We start from the raw sequence: 25,589 nt of genomic DNA, 5'->3' as shown, positions 1-25,589 counted from the left end.
CAACACCCTCCTCAAACATCACAGGGCCGAAGTTCTGTCTGAGTCACGCTATTGCTCCCTATAGTCAATCCTACAAGAGAGGCCCTGGGCTGTAACTACTGTCAACATGGTGACGACTCCCAAATACCTACCTCTGGTTCCAGTCACTCCCACGTAGCCCACACTCACATCTGTAACTGGCTACCCACCTGCCTAGATGAGAAATGAAAGCTGGCAACTCAAAACTGACATGACCCTAGGAGAATTCTCGTTTTTCCCTCCAAAACCTGCATCTCCCCAGGACTTCTGTCTTGGTGAATGGTCCACCTGCCACCAATTTTCTCAAGTCCAAAATTTAAAATTTTTTTCTTGAATTTGCTTTGTCTCTCCCACAATGCCCAGGCCATCAGAATACCACTGACTCTGCCAAAAATATTCCAAATATATCCAGTTTTCTTCATCTCCACCAAGTCCAGTCACCTATGACGAACTTCTCTTCCTGCTTCCCATCTTGCTACCCTACAATCCATTTCCCCAATGGTAACCATGACAACTCGAGTGACAATTTAAAACTGCAAACAAATCCTGTCCCACCACTGCTTCTCCAAAAGCTTCCCAACACCCATAATGAACACCCAAGTTCAAAGCCCTACACGCTTCCATTCTTGCCCACAACTGCGGTCTCACTTCATACCACTGTCCCCTTTCCCACTGTACTCACTATCCTCTCTGTCACATGACCCTACCTGAATTCTTGGCATAGCACTTACATGATACTTTTTCTTATTTCCCGTGATGTGATTACTGTTATGGTCTAGTTCTCCCACCTAAAATGTATGCTCCATGAGAACCGGGAGCCTGTCTTGTTTGCCAGCCTACCTCCAATTACTAAAGTCTCAACACGGTAGGTGTTCAAGAAATACCTGTTGGGGGAGATGGGATGGTGGATAGAGGATATTTCTCCTAGTCACTGTTCCTTGCAATTTTCAAGAAAAGTGGTGTGCTTCGTCAGTAATAGGAACATGGTTTCCAATCAGACATGAACTGTGATGCCCGCTAGTCGGTGATGACCTCCATGTACAGAAAATGATGCTTCAGAGGCACCATTTGTTTATACAGATGTTTGTCCATGAGGGATTTTTGTTTGAATGAACCATCAATCTGGTGTTTTAAGCAAGGAAATTACAGTGAAAGTGGGTTGCAACCCTCAAAATATTTGCTAGCTCAGTGAAATAAAACCAACACTCTATTTACAGAAACCTATAGCTGCTTTATTTTGCAATAACATTTGAGTAGATGGGTTCTATTGCTTTATAATTCTTTTGATAATATTCTGCCATGGGAGCTCCCTTGGTGACCTTAGAAAACAAAGGGGATAAAACACACAATGGATTAAGAAGTTGTATGTTATCCACTGGGCTTGGCCCTCCAGGTGACCTCAGTGACTTTGGCAAGTTTCTTAACCTCTCCATGCCTTGCTTTACTCACGTCTAAACTGGGAATAATACCATGTTTCCCAAAATAAGCCCTCGCTGGGCAATCAGCTCTAATGAGTCTTTTGGAGCAAAAATTAATATAAGACCTGGTATTATATTGTTATTTTATATTATATTATATTATATTACATTATACTACATTATACCCAGTCTTATATTATAGTAAAATAAGACCAGGTCTTATATTAACTTTTGCTGCAAAAGACTCATTAGAGCTGAGTGTTCAGCTAGATCTATTTTCAGGGAAATACGGTAGTAGAACCAGCTTTGTATGGTTGTGGAGAAGATGCAATTACACAAGTAAAACAGTTACACCAGTGCCTGGGACACAGGGAGTGTTCAAATCATTTGAGCTACTATTAGGAATTATTACCAGGTTATTATTACCAGAATGGCATCTTACATTTATAAAACGTTTTGTAAAATGAAATGTTGGAAGATCTTTATTAAATCTCCATTGTCACTGCGACATGTTAAGTGACCACCACTGGTGAACTGGTCCCAGTCCTCCTTCAGATCCAAACAAGGGTGACTAATGCGGGCAGGTGGCGGTGACCCAGGAGATGTCCACTCTACACTAGGCATGGGGAACTGGCCGACATTAAGAAAAAGAAGAAGCTACTCCAAATCAATAATGTCTTCACAACCATGTGCCCGTAGTTAGTAATCTTAGTAGTAGGTGTATCTGACCATTTAGTATTTGCTTAAAAAAACAAAAGTTGCTTTGGAAACGCTCTGCCATAAAGACAGAACTTGAACAAGAAAATAAGAGTCAAAGTTAGAATTTATATATGTGCCCGTAGTTAGTAATCTTAGTAGTAGGTGTATCTGACCATTTAGTATTTGCTTAAAAAAACAAAAGTTGCTTTGGAAACGCTCTGCCATAAAGACAGAACTTGAACAAGAAAATAAGAGTCAAAGTTAGAATTTATACAAGACACTTCACATTATAATCACAGAACAAAGCTAGACCATCGTGTTTCTCTTTTTCATTATTGCTATTATGATGACATTCCAGAAGAAACTTCTAAGACCTTCACACAGACCTTTTCTACACCTGGATTATGAAATAATCTTAAAAGAGCATGACACAGTACATATAATAGAAAGTTATAAAAAGAAATGTAATCAGCTCCATAGAAAATATGGCAGTAGAATGATCAAGTTAGCATATAACTAAACATCAACTTGAATTAAGGAGGAAATTCCAGAAAAATAGAGAAAAGTCATAGTTACTTGGCAGAAAAGAACTGGATCTGCCTACTAAAAAGATGCTCTGTTCAGTGATAACATTTAGAATGAGCACTGATACAGAAAGTTTTCGTGCACATGCTTCATGGGGTTGTTCCATCCTGCTTGGCGCCTACTATGTGACTGGCCTGTGGATAGCATCTACTATGTGACCCGTCTCTGGATGCCTCCTACCTGCCGCTCACAGCCATGAATAGTCATCAGCACGACTCAGGTATGTGTTCAGAAATGGCTGATGAGAAATGTGGGCAACTGTCCACACCTCACTGAAAACCGTGTGCGTGTGTGTGAGGGTGTGTGTGTGGACACACGTGCTCACATGGGCTTATAGCACCAAGTCAGTGAAAGATCACGTATTTTAAAGGTGTGGCAGAGCTGTGATCTTTTCCTGTCATGTGGATCCTCAGCAGCTGACAAATAATTTACCAGAAATTCATCATTAAGCCACAACGCTGGGCTTTAGCACACTGTGTTAGACATTTATTTCATTGACTGTAAATCTGCTCTAGTGACCTTCGTAAGTCCCCAAAATAGTGCTCTCTGTGTCTATGTGTACATCATCCAGGTCTATATCTATACACCTGTATGTCTGTACGCCTACGTCTGTATATCTGTATCAGCATCTGCATTTATGTCTGTCTGTGTCTATATCCATATCCGTAACTATGAGTGCATCTATATCGATGTTTATCTTCATCTCCATCTCTGTATTTGCATCTGTCTATAACTATCAACATCTATATCATATCTATACCTATATCATCTATAGCTATATCTTTATCTATTTCTATCCATATTTCTATATATACCAATATATCTATCTATATCTATCTATATATACCAATGAATATCATCTATATCTATATCATCTTTATCCATATTTTTATCTCTCATCGCTATCTATATTTATGTCTATCTATATATACCTAGCAATATCATATCTATATTCATATCATCTATATCTGTATCTATCATTACCTCCATTTATATCTCCCTATGAGTATGTCTATCTCTACCTCTACCCATATATATCTATATCTATATATCTATCTATACCTGTCAATAGCTACATCATATCTATATTATCTATAGCTTTATCTCTCTATTTTTATCTACATTTCTATCTATCTATATATAGCTATCAATATCTATCATTATCAATATCAATATCTATCATCTATATCTATCATTAGCTACATTTACACCTTCCTACGAGTGTGTCTATCTAGCTCTATCTGTACCTGCATAGCCAAGTGCCCCAGGATTGTGCTCCCAGCACAGCAGGGACTCCCTGAAGACACATCAATGCTGCTTTTCGAACATGTACATACAAGATAACTAATTTACAGGAACTACGACTTCAGGGTTCTGAGCTTGACTCAGTCTCACGACCTGACGGTCATGCTACTCTCTGCTAGTTTTACGTTTCATAATATGTATTCCTGGAAGATGACTGACGAAATTCCGCTCTGACATGACAGTAGGTCCAAATGCTCCACTTAAGAAATGTTAAATGCCAGGAAGGAGCTGACATCTGATCCTGCAGTGGAGAGGAGGGTGCATGGGTCTTGGTCTATGTGCCACTTGATAAATCTTGCCTTCCTCTGCAGTTCTCTGCACAACTTACAGCCAGCCAGCAGGGAGACAGAGACTGGGTGGGCAAAGATCGCACTCTTTCCTGTCTGATACACCAGAAATGACATTCAATCGTACAGACGACAGGCACAACTACCCAGGAAAGCAGTAGAGGGACTGTGCTCACCTGGACAATATGGGGACAGTCTATAATGGATACAGCAAATATAATTATGTCATTATTGGGGGAAAAATCATAAAATAAACATCTTAAATCAAATGTAGCACAATCAGAAGGCTAGAGGAGCACATTTTTATCACCCTTTTAAGGGACATTAGAGAACCTATGTTTTACAAAATCTCAGTAGAAATCACTGCAGTACCTAGTACACACACACCCAGCTCTTACCACGTGCCAGACTGTTATTACCGGGAAGACGAACTCAATCAAGTCAACAGCCTCATATTCTGAAGAGGAAAGACTATGCACACACAAGAAATACTACAAGGAATTCAACTTTAAATTGTCACTTGGGGGACATGTATGGGAGTGTGGAGACACAGAGGAAGTGCAACTTAATTGTGAGGTATCATCGTTGGGTAGAAGAGAAGGAATAGGATATCAGTGTCCAAGCTGGAGACATATCCTCAACTAGAATGAACCAGGGTGGCCACCAGATGGGATATGTGATGGCCAGCTTGGGCAAGTACCTCGTCTTCAAGCCATCACTATAGCAAGAAGGTAGCTTGCTATGGAAGGAGGAGGAACAGGTCTCAAAGGTATATGGCCTCTAAGCTGTAATTAGGACAGTTACAACCAGAATAATCTGACCTATGGTAAATAACTTACATGCCACCTAATTCCTCCACACTGGAAATGTAAGATTTGTTCACTATTCTTAGATATGGTCAGATGAAAATACGGTGGTATTTACTTCCCAGAATCTCCTGACCATCTTTCCAACCTTTGCTTTTTCTGCTTTGGTTTAACCAACAGTGGTTACTGTCCAAGCTTTAAGCAAAAGCAAATGAAGCAAAAATACTCTGATCCCTTTCTGGCCTGGAAGGCTCAAAGAGACACAAACACGCATGAAAACCACATGAAAAGCTCCAGCAGATAAAACATGAACTGATTAGGTTTGTAGCCCTGCAGCTAGAAACCTCTCCAGTATTCTGATCTGGAAACCACAATGTCGGAAAACCCCAAGTCCCATGAAACCCAAAAAACCCAAGGTCATTTTTATACCCTTACGAAAGTTCTGCCAAATAAAGCTCTTATGCACAGCTTAATCAAAAGGGCCGTTTCCTCCTATACACTGTAAATCTTCAAATCCAAGTTTTTAACCTCACACACAACTGCCCCTCTAAAGGGCATCTGAGAATGAACAGTGCACGTACGCCATTCCCAGCCCCACTTAAAAAGAAGGAATAAAAAGGGTTCTGAACTTCCCCACACATCTGTGATTCACAAATATTTACAGGAGTCAGCAACCTTCAGGACAACAACATACTTGGCAGACGCTCAGCTAAACAAATGAGGGTAAAAGGCCCAAACCCCATACGGAGGAGAATAGAGGAAACAAAGCAAGGTTTCCCCAGTTCCACAATGGGAATGCCAATGCATCCTAATGTGGATAATGGGAGCAGGCCATCCTGTCAGTGAACTTCGCTAACGCGCAGTGAAATGCATATGACACAACAGATCAGATCTGCACGCACTTTTCCACATCACCTCACGGAGACAGTCCATCAGGCTGACTGGACAATAGGACAGGAAGAAGGGGTGGAGCCCACAGCTTTAGTACTTCTGACGTCACTAAAAATGACAGGCTAAATCTTTATCCTAAAACACAACTGCTCAGCATGTATAAGCAAGTGATGAACCTGTGTCCATAATATATGTACAAGTGAACAACAAATACCACAAAACAGAATTCCTGTCAGCACAGCAGCACCAGCTGAAACGCTGGCAGTTCATTATGTTAAACGCTAACAGCAGTTGCCTTTGCAATGCCTTTGCTGACATTCTGGGTGAATTTTCCCCTTCTTGTACATATTTTCCACAATGAGCATTCGCTATTCACTACTTTAATCCATTTTTTAATTCATGCTTTCAAATTGCAAATTTTAAAATGGAAAATTTTAGACAGTGACTATACGGCTCATGACGTGCCAACATCTTCAATTGCAGAGATGAGCTATTTACAATTTGGCACGTATTGACATATGTTCTGCTAGATGTTATAACACACATGACTTTTGTGTAGAGCTCATGTGTTCGTGTGTTTGTGTGTGTGTGTGTGTGTTTCTAAGATAAATGGAATTATATTAAATATATTATTCTGCAATTTCTTTTTACCAGTTAATAAGGTACCATATATACCTTTCCATTTCTTTCATAATCATAATTTTATTTTTTATATCATTGTTATTAAAGTGAAGAACATTTTTCCATTACTCCTGAAACAAGTGTGTAGGATCCAGTGGCTCTTGAGAAAGGCCTATCTCCAAAAGTCCTACTACATCAGGTTCGTGAGCTTTCTACAATTATTTATTTCTATGAATGCATGAATGCAGGCATGAATAAATGCATGAATGAATGAAGTAGTTCCCTCCCTAAACTCCTTAAAGAAACACAGATTAATTGGTTTTTCTTCGCCCATCTTTTTGGTAACCAGTAGAGCAGAGTCAAATAGGCCTGAAGGTGTCACATTATTCTTTTGTAAAACAAAAAAAAGTACAATCCAAAAAAAAATAATTTACCTCATTTGATATATGAGGCAAAGGGTGACCCCATGTTATTCCATGATTTAAGTATGTTAATCTTGTTCAAACTTGACTCTTATAAACATCTGTGTTTGCTTGTAACAAAAGAGGGAGATATGATGCCAGAACACTTTTGTGTAACATAATTTTTGGATGGCCCAAAAAAACTGCGTGCTTGCCCTAATAAGAAGTAGTGTGTATGAAGGTGCAAAACAAACTGAAGCCAGCTGGATAGTCACTTTGGGCTAGAAATGCTGTGTCAATGCGCCGTCTGGGGATTCCTGTGTGATTTCACAGAGGGGTTAGCCCAACATTGTTTTGCTGTAAAGATTTGTCTTTCTGACGGTTTGCCCATTCACTGCCATTTTTAACAGCAGAGATAAGAGAAGCTCATAAGCTATCACAGTATGTGAATCTATAAAATTGTTGGTGTCTTCACTTCCCACTTAGATGTCTGACTTACCAAGGAGGAAAAGGGTGGAGTGTTTCTTCGATCATGTATCACGCAAAGGAGCAGTAGCCATCTGCACACTCAAGCCTAACTCCCATACACCAACACTGCAGAAAAGAAAAGAAAAGATCCTATTAACCCAGTTTAAATGATGCTGTGGTCATTGCTTATCAATTCTAGAAAGTCCCAGTAGCGTCCTGCACAACCAGAGTAAGCCGCTTTGGCAATGTAAAACTTAAAGTGACACAGGACAGCTTGGAAATCGCAAATGGAATAGTCCTGGCTTAATATCACATGCACCCAAGGATTTCTTTCTTCAGAAAAAGAGAAATAAAAATTCGAATGGGGTTAACATATGAAAACAAATCTCAGGAAACAACAGAAAGGACCATCATTTCAAACCCATTTAAATCACCTTAATTAGGCAGCTTGAACATCAAAGTCAGATTGCTTGTATGAATTTACCCATTTTAGGACGGCTCTTTTATGCCTTTTTGGGAATACAGTACTGTCATGCAGGGTCTCTGGTCCCTCTCCCCGCATAAGAACGCAGGATATGGCAAAGCCAAAAAGGAACACCCACGGAGCCATGGATGGAGGATTCATACCACTATAGTCTCGCTGACAGCTGAGTTGGAGATACAGGAACCAGGCTCCACACAATGCACAATCCGCTTCTCTGCCAACCAACCAACCCCCTAACGTAGTCACAGCAGTCATATTTGTGGCTAATGGCTAACTGGTTACAGCTGATGGCCAGCTTAGTCACAGCTGATGGCCATCTACAACCTGAGCCAGCACCTGTCCACGTGAGGTCGAGAGCCTGGAAACGGCTCTTTGGGACTCTGTCCCCACAAGTACCTTAAGTAAAGCATTTTTAAAATAGGAGATAAAGGCAAAAGGTATAGAATAAACTCTACCACAAACCTGAGTATGTATTTTCATTTACATATTAATTTCTTTGATGTATAATATGACATTTTATGGGGAAAAAGAATTATAAACCAAAAAAAAAAAAAAGATTTGCTTTACTAAAACCAAGTAAAGCCACACAATCTCCTCATCTGATTTAACATATGAAAATCCTGAAAACTTGATATTGTAATGTGACAGAAAGCCTACCACAAAACACCAGCCTCCCTAGAACCATGTATGCCAGCAATTAAAGAAATGGGTTATTTTTCAGTTCTTATTCACAAAGGAGATATGTCCATTATTACTTAAGGATGCCTGTTACTTCAAATACTGCCCTGCAGGGCTCATGCTTTTTGTGTTGTCCTAGTTTATGGACTTTCTTTCTATTCTCTGTGCTCTGCAGCTTCTGGCTGCCATAAACTTGGAACATACTGATGTTGCCTATCCCAACACATACACTTAGGCAACAGCTGAGAATGGTGACAAGAAGGGGGGGGAGAACTTCCCAGAACATTCTGGAACATTCTGGCTATTCTTCTATGCAATGATTCCCACACCGTCTCCTTCAGTAATTATCTAAAAGCCATCTGCCTGCAGAAAATAAACTGAATTACAGCATCTGGAAATTTGTAGGATTTTACATTTGTTAAAATTCAATTTGGAAGTCCTAAGATTCAGAGGCCAGTGGGCAGTGGCTAGGTGACACTGTCTCTTTGAGAGGCTCCTTCCTCCTGGAAGTGCCTTTGGTTAATTTATGGGAAGCGAGGAGGTGATCCAAAGCAACACATTCAGAATTGCCCAAAAAGGCGCCCACAGCCCAGGTGCACTGATACATTGCAGCATCTCGAATCCCAATGCGGTCCCAGCAGAGTCTTTGAAGGTTCGTGACATCATCCTTTGGAAAGGAGGAGGCACAGATGCAAATCTTTGAGGCCAAAAGAGGAGTAAGGGAGCTCTCCCCAAGGTAAGGAGGCATACTCAGCCCAGGAAAAATTCCTAGGAGCGGCCAATTCTTTCTCACAATAGCATAATATCTCCTTTGGGTGTGGCAACAAATATGTTAGCTGAGACTTCTTTATTAAACAGCATATTTGAATACACCAAGTCTCCTCTGGAGCCCTAAAATCTGCTTCAACATTAGTACTAAAATTTCCTTGTATTTGTTTACATCCTAATCAAAATTGAAGTAATAAGGTTGGACAGGTCCACTGGTGGCTGCTATGAATACCTGGTGATTTCTATCAGCTCCCACGTGTCACGATTAAATTAAAAACAGGGCTGGTAATTAATGAAGGCTGAGCTCTCCCAGCCTCCACCAGTGAGGTCATAAGTTAGCTGCTGTGCCCCTCAGCTAGGACATCCAAGAGTCAAGCCTGTAGAGGACAGCCATCCTTTCAAACAGCCAAGGGGACAGAGACCAAAAAGGATGAAAGAATTCAAAATGGTTGATGCCACCAGAAAACACATACTGCAAGAAGAGACCATCCCTGCTGAATCGAGACCCTTCCTTGTGAAAAGTCAACACTCAAGTGACAGAATGCCCAACCTAGAACTCACGTGGCTCAGGGGCCAACACAACTTCCTCTACAATCTGAAGTCTAAACCAAAAACCAGTACCAGCAGTAGGACGGGTGTGTGTACCCTGAAAGGTTTTACTGTGTCAGTGTTTATATCAACGATTAGAAAGACATGTCACCACCCTGGAGCACAAGGGCCGTAAACAGTATCAGGATCTTTGAGGCCAAAAGAGGCGAACCTTGCTGGGTAGAAGTTCCACACTCCAGATGCAGATACATCACTCCACGTGACCCCCACATGTGTGAGCAGAAACCACAGCAACAAAGCAGTGCCCTTGTATAGGAGTTAAGCTGAAGTCACAGATAATGGCCCCTTCAGGTCTGCAGTGGAGCTCTCCCATTGTCCCTAGCGAAGTCATACATTAGCTGATATACGAGGTAGGACAATTAAGTTCATGAACTCATCCTAGAAAAGTGATATTCATTGCTGAATATCCCTAAGGTCACCTTCGAAGTCCTCCCCTTGGGAAGCTATGCACTGATGCCAGTGCCTATTCCAACCTTCAAAGCAATTTTGGAACTCTTTTTCTGGAATGGCCATCAGAGCTGTCGTCGTATTACCCTTGATGTCCTGAATGTCATCAAAATGTCTTCCTTTCAACATTGACTTTATCTTTGGGTAAAGAAAGAAGTCATTGGGGGCCAGATCAGATGAGCAGGGAGCGTGTTCCAATACAATTATTTGTTTTCTGGCTAAAAAAATCCCTCACAGACAGTGCCGTGTGAGCTGGTGCATTGTCGTGATGCAAGAGCCGTGAATTGTTGGTAAAAAATTCAGGTCGTCTAACTTTTTCACGCAGCCTTTTCAGCACTTCCGAATAGTAAATTTGGATAACTGTTTGTCCAGTTGGTACAAATTCATAATGAATAATCCCTCTGATATTAAAAAAAGGTTAGCAACACTGTTGCAACAAGTATGCAAACTTAATTGTCAGACCTGATATAAATCACTGGCATATTTTCTAGAAAACTGAGTAGGTAAAGGAAGGACAAAGCCCCAGAGGCTCATGTCAGACTGGAGGGTGGAATATTTTAAGGTGGATACTTGCCTGTTGAATAAGAAACTGCTTATGTTTTAACATATAAATGTCTCCATTTGACTCAATGCCATGTTATCCTCATTCTTGTTTGCTTTCAGCTGAGTGTTAACTTTAGTAGAAACAACCTGAGAAGTCCTGTGCCATCAAGGCTCTCAATTAGAGCCTCACCCCCAAAAACCCAGCCTAGGGGACACCTGTGCAGAACTAGCCCTGCAAGGCTTTGAGATTTACAAACAATAAACCTTTCCCGGAAGTGGTACCCTATAATCATCTTCACAGGCTCTTAAAATGTCTCTAAACTGAAATGCATAAATAAAATTTAAACATCAATTATAACTTATTAAGTGCTCAGCAACTCACAACTTTCTGCTAAAATATGCAACCTTCCTCCAGCCCATTTGACTTAGAATAAGAAAAAACTGTAGATTTAAACATTTTTCTAGAGATCAAAGGTCGGGGGAGTGGTAGTCATTATTCCTATGGATACATGAGAGAAATTAAAATTTCAGGACAGTCTTAAGAGCTCAATTCAGAAACCATGCCACAGTAAGATCACAAGAAATAAAATGAAAATGGACGAGACCACCTGGCATCACAAAGACGTTTAGTGGAGGAGTGGAAAGAAACCCCACCAGGTGCAGGCTCGGGAAACTTATAAACTGATGGGCTAGGGTTTCCCAACTTACAAGAATTTTACCAGTGACGACGGGGTCTGAGAGCCATGTCATCACCAGTCAAGTGCTCAGTTAACCACCAAGCAAACCCCCTTGGCCATGAGTGATAGGCAGGTATTAGTCAAAGCAAGAATCGATTATGTTCTTGGTAGCTCACACCAGGCACTGACTGATTTGTGCTACACAATTCAGTAAAACTATGAACTGGAGAAAAGAGAGGTTAGTTCCAGGAGGAAGAGTCAAGGAAAGCTTCCTGGAAGAAGAGAAATGTGATCTGGGCTTTGAGGGATGGGTGGGATATTAAGAGTTGATGAAGGGTATTGAGTGAGGTGGGGCAGGGAGACCTGAGAATCCCAGGATGAAAAGAAGAGCCATTTTGGCCAGAGCAATGCTTAGCTAGAGCATGAATGGTGATTACCACCCTTGGGGCAGGGCGATTTGATGGAAACCTCAGCCTTGGGGCCAGCTGAGGCAAGAATTTGTAGAGGTGCAGACTGAATGGTGTCAGGTGAAGCAAAGCAACTCTGCTGAAAAGGAAAGGAAAGGACTGAAGGGCAGCGAGGATCACAGACGGAAAGCCAGTCTCATGCTTAAGTTTGTGGAAGAAAACATGGAAGCACATGGGAGAATTGGTTCCAAGTGGCGGGTGTGGGGAAGGCGGGCGACATCAGGAGTGGACCAGCAGGGCAGCCTGGCACACAGGCCCCTGCTGGGCCGAGCAGGATAAGGCTCCAAGGAGCTGGTCTAGAAAACAGCAGACAATTAGAGAACGTTAACATAAGAAAGGGAGGAGACTTCACCCCAAGGAAGAGGGAGCCACTGGAGGCTCAGTGGAAGGTCAGGACCAGGGTGGTGTTTAGGAGAATCAATATGGCAGCTCAGCAGTGGACAAACAAGGAGGGAGAACCAGGGGCAAGAAGCTGCCACAGGAGAACTTTAGATTTTAAAATACATATATATTTTAAAACTGTAAGTCATTGCCCATTTTTGCAAAACATAAAAGCAGTCTAGAAATGGTGTATGTACTACAAGAGGAATGGATGTCTTTGAATTTAAGACAATACTGTAAACAACGAGCATCAGAATTTGCTCACTAGGAATTAAAATGCATAAGCACAGGACATTGTTGTTGCTCACTCGTTGGTCCGATGTTACCAGATCAGCTGAGGAGCAAGGTCTGGAGACTCCACCACTCAGGTGCACAGGGTGAAGGCAAACTGTTCACTCTCTGTGGACACACCGCTCCCCTTTCTGACACTGTCCCTAACTTTGCTCTTCCTGCATGATGTCACCTCTATCTCCATTGTTCCCTTCAAATACACGTGTCCCACTGGACAGTGTTTAGAGAACTCACAGTGGACATTCAGGGTAAAGAAAGTTGCCGCCTAAAAGAAAGGCAGGCTCCTATGGGCTGGTGAGTTGCGGGGAGAGGGGGAAGGAGATAGGGTATCATCAGAAACCCCCAGCCGATCAGAAAAAAAAAGCAAGTGCTGGCAACAGGAACAGAGAAAGAGGCATCAAGGCAAAAACAGTACAGAGGACGGGGCACAATGGAAAGGGAGGAAGGCCACATGAGAAAAGGAGGAGGGGGAGAGAAATACACAAGCAGCAGCTGCAGAAATATTTGGGTGCTCTGGAAAGGTGCAAACTTTTAAGGACAGAAACTACAGGAACATCTGCTCCTAGCTGTTCCCACATTTCTGAGCAAAAAGTTCCGGCATTCAAGAAAACAGTGTGAAGTGGAAAAGCAAACTGAGCAGGAAGCTTGAGGCAATGAAGAAAGTGTAGGGTAAAGGCAGAAGCCTGTTATGTGCCATTCCAGCTGGCACCTGGCCCTCCCCTCCCACTGATGCCACTGGGTGAGAGGCTGGCCCACGGAGCAGGTTCTCCCCAAATATAAGATGGCTGACCACTTTATAGTCAAGACAAGTCAGGATTCAAATTTAATACATACCGTGGTTTTTTTAAATATAGGTCTGCTGATTTGTTCAGTGTCCCCATCTAAACTTTGAACATTATTTGACATTATGATGTATAAATGCTGAGAGCAGAGTTAGAAGAATGTGACATTGAGACCCACGTCTTAGGATGCTTTCTGTTTTAAAAGGCATTCCTTCGTCCCTCAGTTTGCCAGCACTGGCCCATGTGTGGATTCTGTGCTGTACCCTGGCCAAATTCCACATGTGCAAACAGCATCTGAATCAAGCAGTGTTTCCATAGGGAAACATCAGAGCAAACAGCTGGGGCTTTAGGAAGTTAGTACAACACGACAAATGTACGATGGAAAAAGATTCAAGTCAGTTCTTGAGAGTTGTAACTATACCATAATATCATACCCCAAAAAGCAAATACATGCACCAAAAAGTACATGTATGTTTTGCCTTACTTTCCATATCAGTGTATATGGCCAACGGGACACTTTCTCCTGGAGGAGTGTCTTGTTGGTCATATACACTGACATGGAAAGTAAAGCAAAACATATATGTACTCAATGTATGATGTTGAGGACAGGATGTCGGGAAGAATGACATGCATAATGCCATAGGCACGTGGAAGGAATTCACCCGTTAGCATACATAGCTTTCCCTCAAATCAGAAATGATCCCATTAATAACCAGCTAATTATTTTCTATACAAATAATCTCACATATTGATTCAGACCATTGAATAAAGAGTCTCTTTGATAATTAGCTTGTGTACATTTAAAAAGTCAACTGTCAGATGTCACAACTTCCCTTGTCTGAATCTCTGGCTTATCTTAGGGAAGAAGTAGCAATCCGTGGAAGTCAGCCCAGGGATGGCAGAGTTTTCATAGACAGTGTGTCCTCATATGGGGACACAAAACCTCACGCTTGGGTCAGAAGGCTCGGACACCAGGCAGAGGCAAATCCTACCTCCCTAAACAGAAGAGCAAGCCCTTTGGAAAGTTATGTGCAAACAAAACCATGCACAAGGAAGAGAAAAGGCTTCCTGCTTGGAGCCTCTGCATCCAGACATGAGATCTCTCTCCACCAGTTAGTTGTCACTGACGTGATGTTCTAGAAATGTTAAACTCGGCTGAGACCTACAGAAAGGGAAGGCGGGAATGTTCAGTCTCTGTGATGGCCAGTCCTAACAACATTTGGGAAGAAAGGAACCCAACTGTTTTCCAGTCGGTCTTCTTGCCGATCACCTTTTCTGGAGTATTCAAAGCTGGCAGGAAGTGCTGACCTGGAACTGCTATATTGCCTCAGTAACTGGAATAAAGCTGGAGTCAAATATCAAATACTTCCTTGTCCTTTATTCCTACATCAGACAATGAGATGTGTTCTGAGGTGCTAAGAGGTATGGGAGCAGAGGGAAAGAAGGAGGGGGGCAAAAATGACTTCTTTTTTTTTCTTTTTATTAGTTTCAGGTGTACAAACAACAATGTTTAGACACTGATATACCTCACAGAGTGATAACCCCCATAAATATATTACCCATCTGACACCATACATAGTTATGACCATATTATTGACTATATTGTCTATGATGTACTTTACATTCCCATGACTGTTTTGTAAGTACCAATTTGTATTTCTTAATCCCTTCACCTTTTTTCTCTGCCCCCAACCCCTGAAATCTTACCATTTGCGACAACATGCATGGACCTAGACAGTATCATGCTCAGTGAAATAATAGTACAGGGAAAGACAAATACCATAGGATCTCACGTATATGTAGAATCTAAAGGACAAAATAAGCAAACAAAAACTGACCCATAGGTACAGAGAAAAATGACTTCTTTATTTCAGCAAACAAGTTGCCAAAACCAAGCAAGTGCTCAAAGTGAGCAATTTCTGAAACCAGCTCTCTGAGGACACCAGGGTCTCCGAAGAGCAACTACTTTCTTATTTCTGCCACCACGCGCCAAATTTTCAAAGGGCAGGCTCGCTTTCAATGTAGGCAATGTTGAAGCCTTTGAACAAGTGGTCAATTTGCATGGGCAATTGGCCCCTCAGCTTTCCTTCTGACAGCTAAATTGATCCATCCTTTGTAGATGACATTCTCGGTTCCCAGAAAGAGAAGTATCTGAGGCGTTCTGAAAATCTGGTATCTCAATTCCTACTTTTCAAAGCAGCACATCCAACAAGACTTACCCAGTAGTTTTCCCACACAAAAGTGATTCAAGATTGACCTCTACACCTGAACTCAAGACTCTACGATCAAGATTTAACGGTTAAAAAAAAAAATCATAAAACTATTGTTACTAAATTTTTGTGAAAGCAACTGCAAGGTTGGGCTCTTACATAGTATCAGCTCTTTGGTAATTCCATAGGAAGAAGGAAATATCTGCTACAAATTAAATCCAAAATTGGCATCAGCACCTCCCTAGAATGAAGCTGAACTAAAGCAGATGAAGGTTGGCTGCAACAACATGAAGGAGAAAAGGGGCTTATTTATTGCTGGAAAGACGGTTGACTGTAAAACTCATGATGAATTATTAGAGAAATAACAATGGGTCAAATCACTCAGAAAATTATTTTCCTAAAATAAGAACAGGTAGCATTTCTTTAGAAGTTGCTCGCTACAAAGGATGTTCTCTGTCCAATTTTGGAGAGAGAAATAAAAAATGTTCTCCTTTAAGGTGTTAGGAGCAATCCGATTAGTGCAAAAACACACAGGCCAATCCAGTATGCATGTGGGGCTTTTGTGAGTGCTGGGTTTTCCATGGCTTCACTTATTTTATGTGCCTAGACGCTAATGCTGCTGTTTGACGTGGTCTGCAGTGATCTGGGCCGAGCAAATTGTGTTTGACTTAGACGTCAAACTACGGTGGTGTTTTTTGGGTTTAAACCCAGTAAATACTCTGAAGTTATTTCAGCACATTCATCTCTCTGAAGACATGAAAAATAAAAGAATTTTAAATCCTGCTGAAATCAGTCCCAATGACCTGCTGGGTCTTCCATTGTCAAAGGCGGGCACCAGGCCTGAAGAAGGCAGACGCCTCATTTTTGTGTCTCGGCACACAGGCGGGCGAGTCATTCCCTTGAAGCAACTGTCGCATGCTTTTGAGGCTGCAGAATCCTTAGCACTAGATGAATCCCTGACTGCATTGCATAACCAAAAATTTAATTCTGTTCTACTTGTCATCCTCTTAATATAAATCAGTGATAAAAATAAGAAATAGGCTACTACGCGTTGAACCAGATGGCGTCTTACCTTCCTGTAAACAATGCTGTGCTTAGAGTATTTACATGTGCGGGGGAATAAAAGGATCCTTTTTATATATATTAGGCAATGAGTCATGTCATCCATCTCGGCACAGACTGTACTGAAACTTCCTCCCGTGAAGAACCAGCACAGCTTCCCTAATGTTTAAAAACAACCATGGCAGCTGCCTTGGATTAGTCATGAAGCCAGCCAGCCCATCCTGCAGCCTCCATCAAGCAGACGTCTGATCAAATCGGACTTGCTAAACAGAACCAGAAGGCCGAGTGTGTCCAGATGCAAACCTACTGGAGAAGCAGGCCCTCCTGTGTATGAGCCAAAGAGCCTTATTTCATTTTCTTTGCAACACACACCCTTCAAAATTTCATCCCGGAAGCCCGACTCTACCTGCATCCCTCTTCCCCTCCTTGAGGAGCGACACCATGGACCTAAAACCTCCCACCTGGAAGAAGAGTGTCGGATAATCGGGAAATTTCTAAGCTTCCCGATTGTTAAAGGAGCCACAGTCCATTGCTCACCACCACATTCAATAAAAGCCACTCTGCGGAACTAACTGGAAAGAAAACAAGACCAGTTTGAAATGGACCATGTTTTACAAAGTGTGTTTCATTCTTTCCCACTGACAAGCTCTGCCGGCAAATGTGATAACGCAGGGAAAGTGTGTTGGACGGAGCCTGACATTGGGTAAATCCTGCGTGAGTGGTTGTCCCGCCCCCACCAGTGGGATGGGTTTGTGTTTCCTTTTTCTAAACTGTCAGGAAGACAAACCCCCACTTGGCTGGACAAACAGTATTAACCTAACCAATGGTGTTCCGCTTTGGGTTTGTTTTTTTTTTCTTTGATTTTTATAAGCTGCTGAGGCAGTCATCCCTTCCCTGTGCTACGTATGGAGTTTATTTGTGACTCTGAATCCAGAACTCTGTATTTCTTGCCCCTTAAGATTGTTTTATTGGCTTGACCTCATTGCTCCAGCCATTCACCTAAGACTGGTCCTGCATTTCTGCTGGCTCTTAAATCCGCAGGTGTCCTTGGGGTCTCCCTATGCCGTCCCCCGGTCACCTTTCCTCTGTGATCAGGACACCCAGACCCCCTCTGGTTTTCTCTGTTGTTAATTTGCTGGCCTTCCTTTGTCAAGAGCAGTCAACCATCCTACCAACTTCACATCCGCGAGGCCAGGCTGAGGAGAGGTTTCCCTCCTTTCACACACTGCAGGCTCTGTGTAAATGTCAACAGAACAGGGGCACAGCCATACAGCCAGCTGCTAGAAACAGTTGCCAATAGGACCTCACATCATCCAGTCTGACATCAGTCACAATCAGTCCCCTTGAAGCTGCGAGGTACCCAGTCCTCCTGGGGGTCTGCAACGTGCCAGGCCCCCAGCGGGTACCCGGGCGGGAGCTGCTGGATGGCGCCTGTGCCATGCGGGAGAGAAAGTCCTGAGGAGGGAAACATCTCACCTTCCTGGCCAGAGGCTGCAGGCGTGCCTTGATCCCATTTTCACTCAAAATAAAATTCTCCTTCCACATCTCTTTAGAAGATTTTCAGGTCTCAGAAGAGACTTTTTGATGCTGTACAGGCAGGTTTGGGCCCATCCTCCTCATATTCTTGTGAAATCTAAACTTACTGCAGACGCCCCTGGGATAACATACTTTTATCTCCCCCTTCTTGCCTCTTAAGCTGACCGGCAGATCCCAGGATCCCTCCAGAGACTAGACTCTCTGGGGAAGCTGCAACCACTGCCCGCTGAGAATCTCCCGCCATGCTCAGATGTCCCCAAGGAGACACGACGGCTCTTGTGAACAGAGGCGAGAGAGGAGAACAAGGCCAAACCAGTGGCCAAGGGGTCAGGAAAACACTGTTCCTTCACAATGCATTCTCTCTGCAGATGTCATGCCTACACTAATAATTCCCTATTCAACCTGGTTTTCATAGATAGCAGGTCAATGGGTAAGTAAAAGTGACTCCAACTTCTGAATTAATGATGTTCCGTTGACCTGGAGTGATTCTGCCATCATCAGTTCAAACAAAAACAGTTCTGCCTCCTGGCCTTTGTTGTCTCTGCAACGATGGGTTGCAGGCACCTTTGCACGTGCAGTGTTCTTAAAGCACTTGACCATGGGCAGGCCGCCTGCTCACCCACACCCCTCCCCATTCACTCCTGTGTCCCTTCTCCCCAGTTAACTGCAGAGAGAAGACAAGTTTAAAGGCGCTCCTTCACATGTGGCTTGAGAAAACGTGTAAGTCTTCTGGCCAAAGTGAACGTGAATTTATGATGAGATTTACCAAGTTAAAACTTAGAAGCATTTTAAGTCCTTTAGCACCAGAAAATCATTATGTTCTTGGTGGTACTTTCTGCCTGACTCCAAAATGTGCATTTTAATCTCAATAATTATTAGGATTTTTTAGCCGTTTGGTTTGCACTTATATTTCTCACCAACCACTTTTTAGGCATGCAGAAATGGCACTGCTCCACAGGAGCAATGAGCCTAATAACGGTATCCAGGACGTCAACGAAAGGCCTGTATAACTCTAGTGAAAAGGATAAAACAGTAACGCAGAAAATAAACTCAAATGACAGCAGTACACAGCCCTGTCCTTGCTTGCAGACTTTTTTCTCAAACTATATAGACTGAAGTATTAAATTAAGATGCTCCTGTCATGGTCAGCTTCTCAACCATGTCCCCTCTCTTGGACCAGCAGACATCCAGCAGTCAGCAGAGTGCTAATGTGAAATGTCTCTCGCTCCTCACACATCCCATCAGAGAAACCATCATCTAATGACAGACTGTCCTTCTCAATGCAGCATTCACTGTGAGCTACCCGGGACATTAAACCACAAGGAAAACCCCTCATTCAAATGGAGTGCTGATAGCGCTGCCGGGGAAGGTGATAAGGCCCTTTATTATACCTGGAACAAAACATCTCACCCTGCTGGCCACTTCCTTCTTCAAGGGCCTTGAACTGCACTGGGAAGAGGGGCTATGGCTGTCCATTATTTACTGACAGTTTCTCAAATTATGCTCCTTCCTAAATAACGTAAAGGAGCTATACGTCAGAAGAGTGGCATGAAATTCTGGTGACAGCAGCTTTTCTCAAAGACTACTAAGGAAAACCATAACTTGATGCCATAGAATGGTGTTTATGGCCATTCCTTCATAGAGATAAACTGCTCGTGCCCCTTGAATTAGGTTTTCCCTATTTTCATATTCTGGGGCACATAGGGGTCTTTCAACAAAACTAAAAAGATGGAAATTGGTCATAACCGTCCTGAAATGAGAAAGGGGAGGGTCAGAAATAGCCCAGGTTCTACGACTTCCCTCCGCTGTGAACCTTGGGAGACCGTCAACTTTCCCATCCTCTTTCTTCACTCAGCCAAGGATGGAAGATGGAAACTCCCCTTCACAGACAAGGCACATCTACCCGACAAGGTATGAACACCAAGTAACAATGACAGTTTCCGCTGAACCTCTAGCAGAAGAGAATAATTAGGACAAAAATCTGAATAACTGAATGGTATTAGTCCTGCACCTCATCCATGTGGTGTCAAATGATAAACTGTCAGTAGAAACAGACTCTTCCCTTCAACCCTTTCCTTCACCTTTTTGCACCGGCTTTTTTCCATTTGTCAGCCCTGCAGCTCAACACGGGCGCTCCTGGGGCTCCTGACACTACAGCAGACTTTTACAGAAAGGACGGGCAGAGAAGTTCCAACGACATGAGCTTTCCTCCCTCAAGGACAGACACTCCAGAAACTGTCACTGCACAGAAGACATCTTCATTCTGACTGAAATCACCAGAGGGAGCCCCCTTCTCCTCAATCCCAATTTGCTTTGACAGACATCTGGCTGTCAAGGAGCCACATGCTTCCCAGAGCGAGAGGCTGTGCAGGAGGCCCAGAGCCCTCCTTGGCTTGTCAGCAGGAGGCGGCAGTGAGGGGAGACACTACCATCCATCTCCACGAGTGTTCCGTCACGCTTGGAAACCCACACTCTTGCAAGCAGGATGCATTCCACCCAGGTTATTTCAAGCCTGCCCAATGGCTCCCACCGGGGCATGGGGGCTGGTACTGCGTTTCAGAAGGAAGTTTCACAGCCTTGTTAAAGAAATCACGCATGCCAGGCTCCCACACATAAGGCCACATCCTTTAACCCAAAGCAGACCAAACTTCCTTATACCTTCCAGCCACACTCTCCTAAGCAAAATGTTAAAGGAAAAACAGGAGGGGCAGTGCTAACCTGTAAAATAACCACTGTCCTTACCTGTGGTTCACATCATGTTACGTAAACGTGCCTAGTTTCCTCACCCTGCTTGTTGGTCAATATACCATCTATTACAAAACCTCCAACATCACTATTCTCCAGATAAGCACAGAAACGCTGAAGGGCAGGTACCATGATGACATCAGAAGGACAGGCCGCGAAGCTACCCAAGGGGTCTAATCCATCACCCAGGAAGAAGCCCGTGAACTCTTCCTCCAGGGAGGCCGCAACCACTGAGGGCAAGCGTAAGCCGCTCCTTTGCACCTATGGGATTCAGAGCACAAAAGGGCTCCAGTAACTGCACACATTTTACATTCTTCTTGCATGTGGTAACTGGTATTCATGAAAGAGAAAGGAAATACAGTTGATCCTCATTATTCACGGATTCCATATCTGCAAACTCGCCTATTCGCTAAAATTTATCTGTCACCCCAAAATGTGCTGTTGGAGGTGAGTTCAAAGCTCATGAATCAACTCTGTGTTAAACAAGGTGTCTTCACACAGAAGCGCGCATAGCACAAGGCTCTTTATTGGCGGGTTGGTAAAGACGTTGTGACCAGGCGCTCCCAGGAGCTTTGACCCTCGATGTCCCCTGGGAGCAATGGTTCAGTAGTAGCTGACTCAATGTTCACAGGTGACTTTCTAAAGTGTGAGTACCATGAATAATGAGGATAGACTGTAAGTGCTGGAGGATATGAGCAACAGCTAGAATACCTGCTGTCCCACGTGCCATAACAGTGTCCCCAGCTCTACACAGGCATGTCAGAACCTGGCTGGCGTGCAGATAGGCTATGAGACTGTACGAGTGGAGTGCATATTACTCAGAGAAGTAACCACCTTGATGGAGGGAGACTGGGAGTCCGGCAATAGACACTCGGAAGACACAAGCTGCCTAACCATTCCTGGAAAGCAAAGCATGGGCCCTCTTGCTTTGGAGAGGCACGTAACCCACCATGCTGGCTGCGAGCTGCAGGGGCCCTGGTGCCTGACTGTCTGGCATTCACCACCGTGGGCAAAGAACTTTCTGAAGTCATCTTGGACTGAAAATTAAACCCCTCGGAAACAAAAATCTGAACAATTACCGGGCATCAGGGATGACAGGCCAGAGGCAAGGTCGCTTGCCGAACACAGGCGCTGGCTTTGGCTGGCAGGGCTCCTGAGCGCTCTCCTTCTGTAACGTGAACCAGATCCCCATCTTCTGCATTGGCTAATGATGCTTGCTCCCACGATTTAAGGGATGATTACAGTCTAAAGAGCTGATTGTATCTCATTACACTTGAGATAATATATTCCTGACAACCCAGGCTATTAACTTGGACCTCCAAATACCAAATCACGTCACACGTGGCCCCTCTGACAGATTCTCATCTGTTAAGCATTGAACAGGAAAGTGTTTTCTCTCTACAGAGCGTATAAGGGAGGAAAAGCTAAAGTGGTACAGAATGGCGAGTACCATTTTTCCCAGGCCAGGAACTGGGAAATTTAACTGAGTCACTTTGAGTACATGAAGACATTAAAAGACAAAACAAGCAAAACCATCCAGAAATGCCATAGAATAAAAAGGTCCAAAGCCCTAACTTTCTTGCTTCCAGACGGCCTCACAGCAATTCTCCTCCAGCAACTTCTCCCCTTTGAAATGGAATTGCCTTCCTTTGAAGCCATTTTCCTTCCTTTATAATGAAAAAAATATAGATACATTGAGCCTCTTTCTCCACGTCCACCCCTTTGCACTGTTACTTGTCTATGAAAGTGAGCAAAAATAATAATAGTTCACACATCCTCAGATTAAGAAAACATACTGATTCGGCAATGCATACTGTTTCTCAAGTTCAAGAATAGTTTCTATCATGATCACAAAAAGATAAGTTGGCAAGCGCCACAAATGTACTCGTAAAGAAAGTCAGAATAATCTATAAGAGTGATAAATCAAACTCAGAGGTTATGGATATGAGTCAAGCACCAGAATTTTTATTTCCCCAGCACCAGACAGCCCTTTCTCTTGTCTACACCCTGAAGCTATGATTATTGCATACTAACCACACCTCTCCCAGAGTTTCCTGGTTAGTTAGCATACGGTCAGTAATTTCTAAAAAAAGCATCAAGACTGGGAAGCAGTGCGCCAACATGAATGGGCCAGAATGGGAAAAAGGTTTCAACTAGGGATCGAGCAATCCCGTAATAAGAAAATATGAGAATTAAAAGAAAAAAGAAATGACTATTCCATCTGGCTTTTCTGCCCAAACCTGGCTCTAAAAAGTCCCTGATCTCTCTGAACACTGGATGTTAAAATAAGGACGCGTGTATATAAGTTAACTGAGGGCTTTAAAGAGATCCAGTCAAAACATGAAAGAAAGGCTTACACACCACTAAAATTCTGAACTGAAAAGCAGAGAAATGGCTGCTGTTTGACTAAAACTAACAGAGGACCCCTCTGGAAAGGAGAGTGGGTCAGCAGGGGACACATTATCTGGACAGCCTCAGATGCACACAGCACTGAGGGGAGACTGTGATCAAAAAAGCTGGAGGACAGCGCAGAAAGGTGCTCACAGGGCATCAGTCTCTGTCTGCCAATTACGGCAGGAGCCGGCTCATTGTTTCCGAGGACCCAGCAGCTCCAGCACTTCGATAGGCGCATAAATTCTAATTAAAGTAAATCTTTCTGGGTTCCCTGCAGAATTTCCACTCACCAGCTTCATCTTTCATCAGGATGGGAGTTCTTTGCTACCCAGCTTGAGAAAGAACTGCTCTGTCCCCAGCCCAGCCAGGGAGGGAAAAGTGTCAGGGTCACACAGTTGCCTTCCTGGGATGTTTAATCTCTCTTATGCAACTGGTTGCAAGTAATTGCTTCTGTAAAGAGAGGCATCAGGCTCTGGCTACAGGTGAGAACCAGGATTGGCCTGTGGAAGACGTAGAGGTGATTGGAAGCAGAAACCAAAACATAATGAAACGAGAAAGTCCAAAACTCTAACTTCCCAGGGAATTCAAGAACACAGAGAGGTGAGAGGACCCGGAGAAAAGAGGAACATTCTGTTGAGCAGGCAGAGCACAATTAGAGGCACCTGTGACTTGGGGTGCTAACAAAAAGCATGTGTGTGTGGCATTGGCCCCCTGTCCCTAAGGCGTCAGAACTCTACCCCAAACCACAAAAGGGCTGGAGGAGAGAAGGGAGATCTAAGTCGGCCCAGCTGCAACAACAAAGGCTGAAGGGTCGAACCACGAAAACTTTTAAAAATAAACATTGTGATTCAAAGCAAAGGGAAAACCCAGCGCTGGGGGGATTTCAAGAAGCATTGGACCTTGCCAGACATCATTTTAAAAACCATTTGGAAACTGCCTTTCAATGAGGTGTTTAAATGACAACAGAGAGGCCTGTCTCCGAAAAGAGGAGAGACTCAGACTGTTCTACAAAAGAACTGAACTCGCCTTTTATCTCCCCATGAAAACCTCCTTAGTCCCAAATGTACCCCAAAGCCCCTAGAGCCCAGAAAGTTTCTAGACTTTTAATATTTATTCTCCCTAAAATTTCCAAATCAATCCTAGCAAGTCAGCCCAACTGACCAGCACAAACTGGTCTCCCTGTTTGTGCTAAAAACCTTCCGCTTCCAAGTTCAGTTCCTCAAAGTACAACATGGGGCCCCGACTTTCACAAATCAGTGAAAAGAAACAGGAGAACCTGTCACCCTTCTGCAACGCCAGTCCGTACGTGGGCAAATCAGCAATGTGCTCCGTCTTCTTTAAGGAAATGTCTATAAGGGCTCCCCAGGGTAGAAACCGTGACTGAGTTCCAATCCTATCACTTCTTCCTACCTGTGTAGAATGGAGATGTTTTGTTTTGGTTTTAACCTTCCTGAGTTTCTTCTGCTAGGAAATAAGCAAGATGATATCAGCCACCAGGTCACAGGAATGTAATGAGGTTTCAAAACTATGCAGCCCAGTTTCTGGCTCAACATTGGTGTGCAATGTTATTACCACAAGTGGTGTTCTCTGCTGCCAGCCTGAGTCTGTAACTTCACCTTTGTAGGCCACGTTGCTTCATCTATAAAATGAAGTTAGTGTGTTAGACTATTTTCTGTAATGCCTGTTTCAGGTCTAGAAAATCTAGTTGTCTGGAAATTTGGTTTCTTTCCCTGTACTTTGCAAATGCAGACTCATTCTGTATCTATCATGACATTGTTTTCCTCCTCACAATTTTTCCAGGAAAAAAAGCTAAAAAACATCACTTTGTTGCCCTTGGTAGCATATAGGGACCGCATGTTTTAAAAGGGTCACGGGAAAAGCTTCTGACATTAAGTACAAAAGGGAAAAAAAAGAGGTATTCTCTACAAATCAGCATTTCTGCTTTTATTTGACAATGGGGAAGAGCAGTGATGTGTTGCAAAGTATAAGGGTCCAAAGAGCTGATGACAGATGGGT

The 25,589-nt window shown here is 43.2% G+C and overlaps 1 protein-coding gene across 3 annotated transcripts in view; it reads right to left on the bottom strand.

The window, feature by feature from the left end:
- The window catches only part of SEMA5A (semaphorin 5A), a 427,518-nt gene that overhangs the window by 314,859 nt on the left and 87,070 nt on the right, over positions 1-25,589 (bottom strand). For all 3 annotated transcript variants that reach the window (XM_081053769.1, XM_081053771.1, XM_081053770.1), the window contains one exon: positions 7,531-7,625. The gene's annotated coding sequence lies outside the window, so the exon portion shown is untranslated. The remainder of the gene's footprint in view (positions 1-7,530; positions 7,626-25,589) is intronic.

Source organism: Rhinolophus hipposideros (assembly GCF_964194185.1).
Source record: "Rhinolophus hipposideros genome assembly, chromosome: 7".
In the NCBI taxonomy this organism is placed as follows: domain Eukaryota; kingdom Metazoa; phylum Chordata; class Mammalia; order Chiroptera; family Rhinolophidae; genus Rhinolophus; species Rhinolophus hipposideros.
The sequence above is the reverse complement of the archived record's forward strand: the minus strand, read 5'-3'. Positions and strand labels throughout refer to the sequence as shown.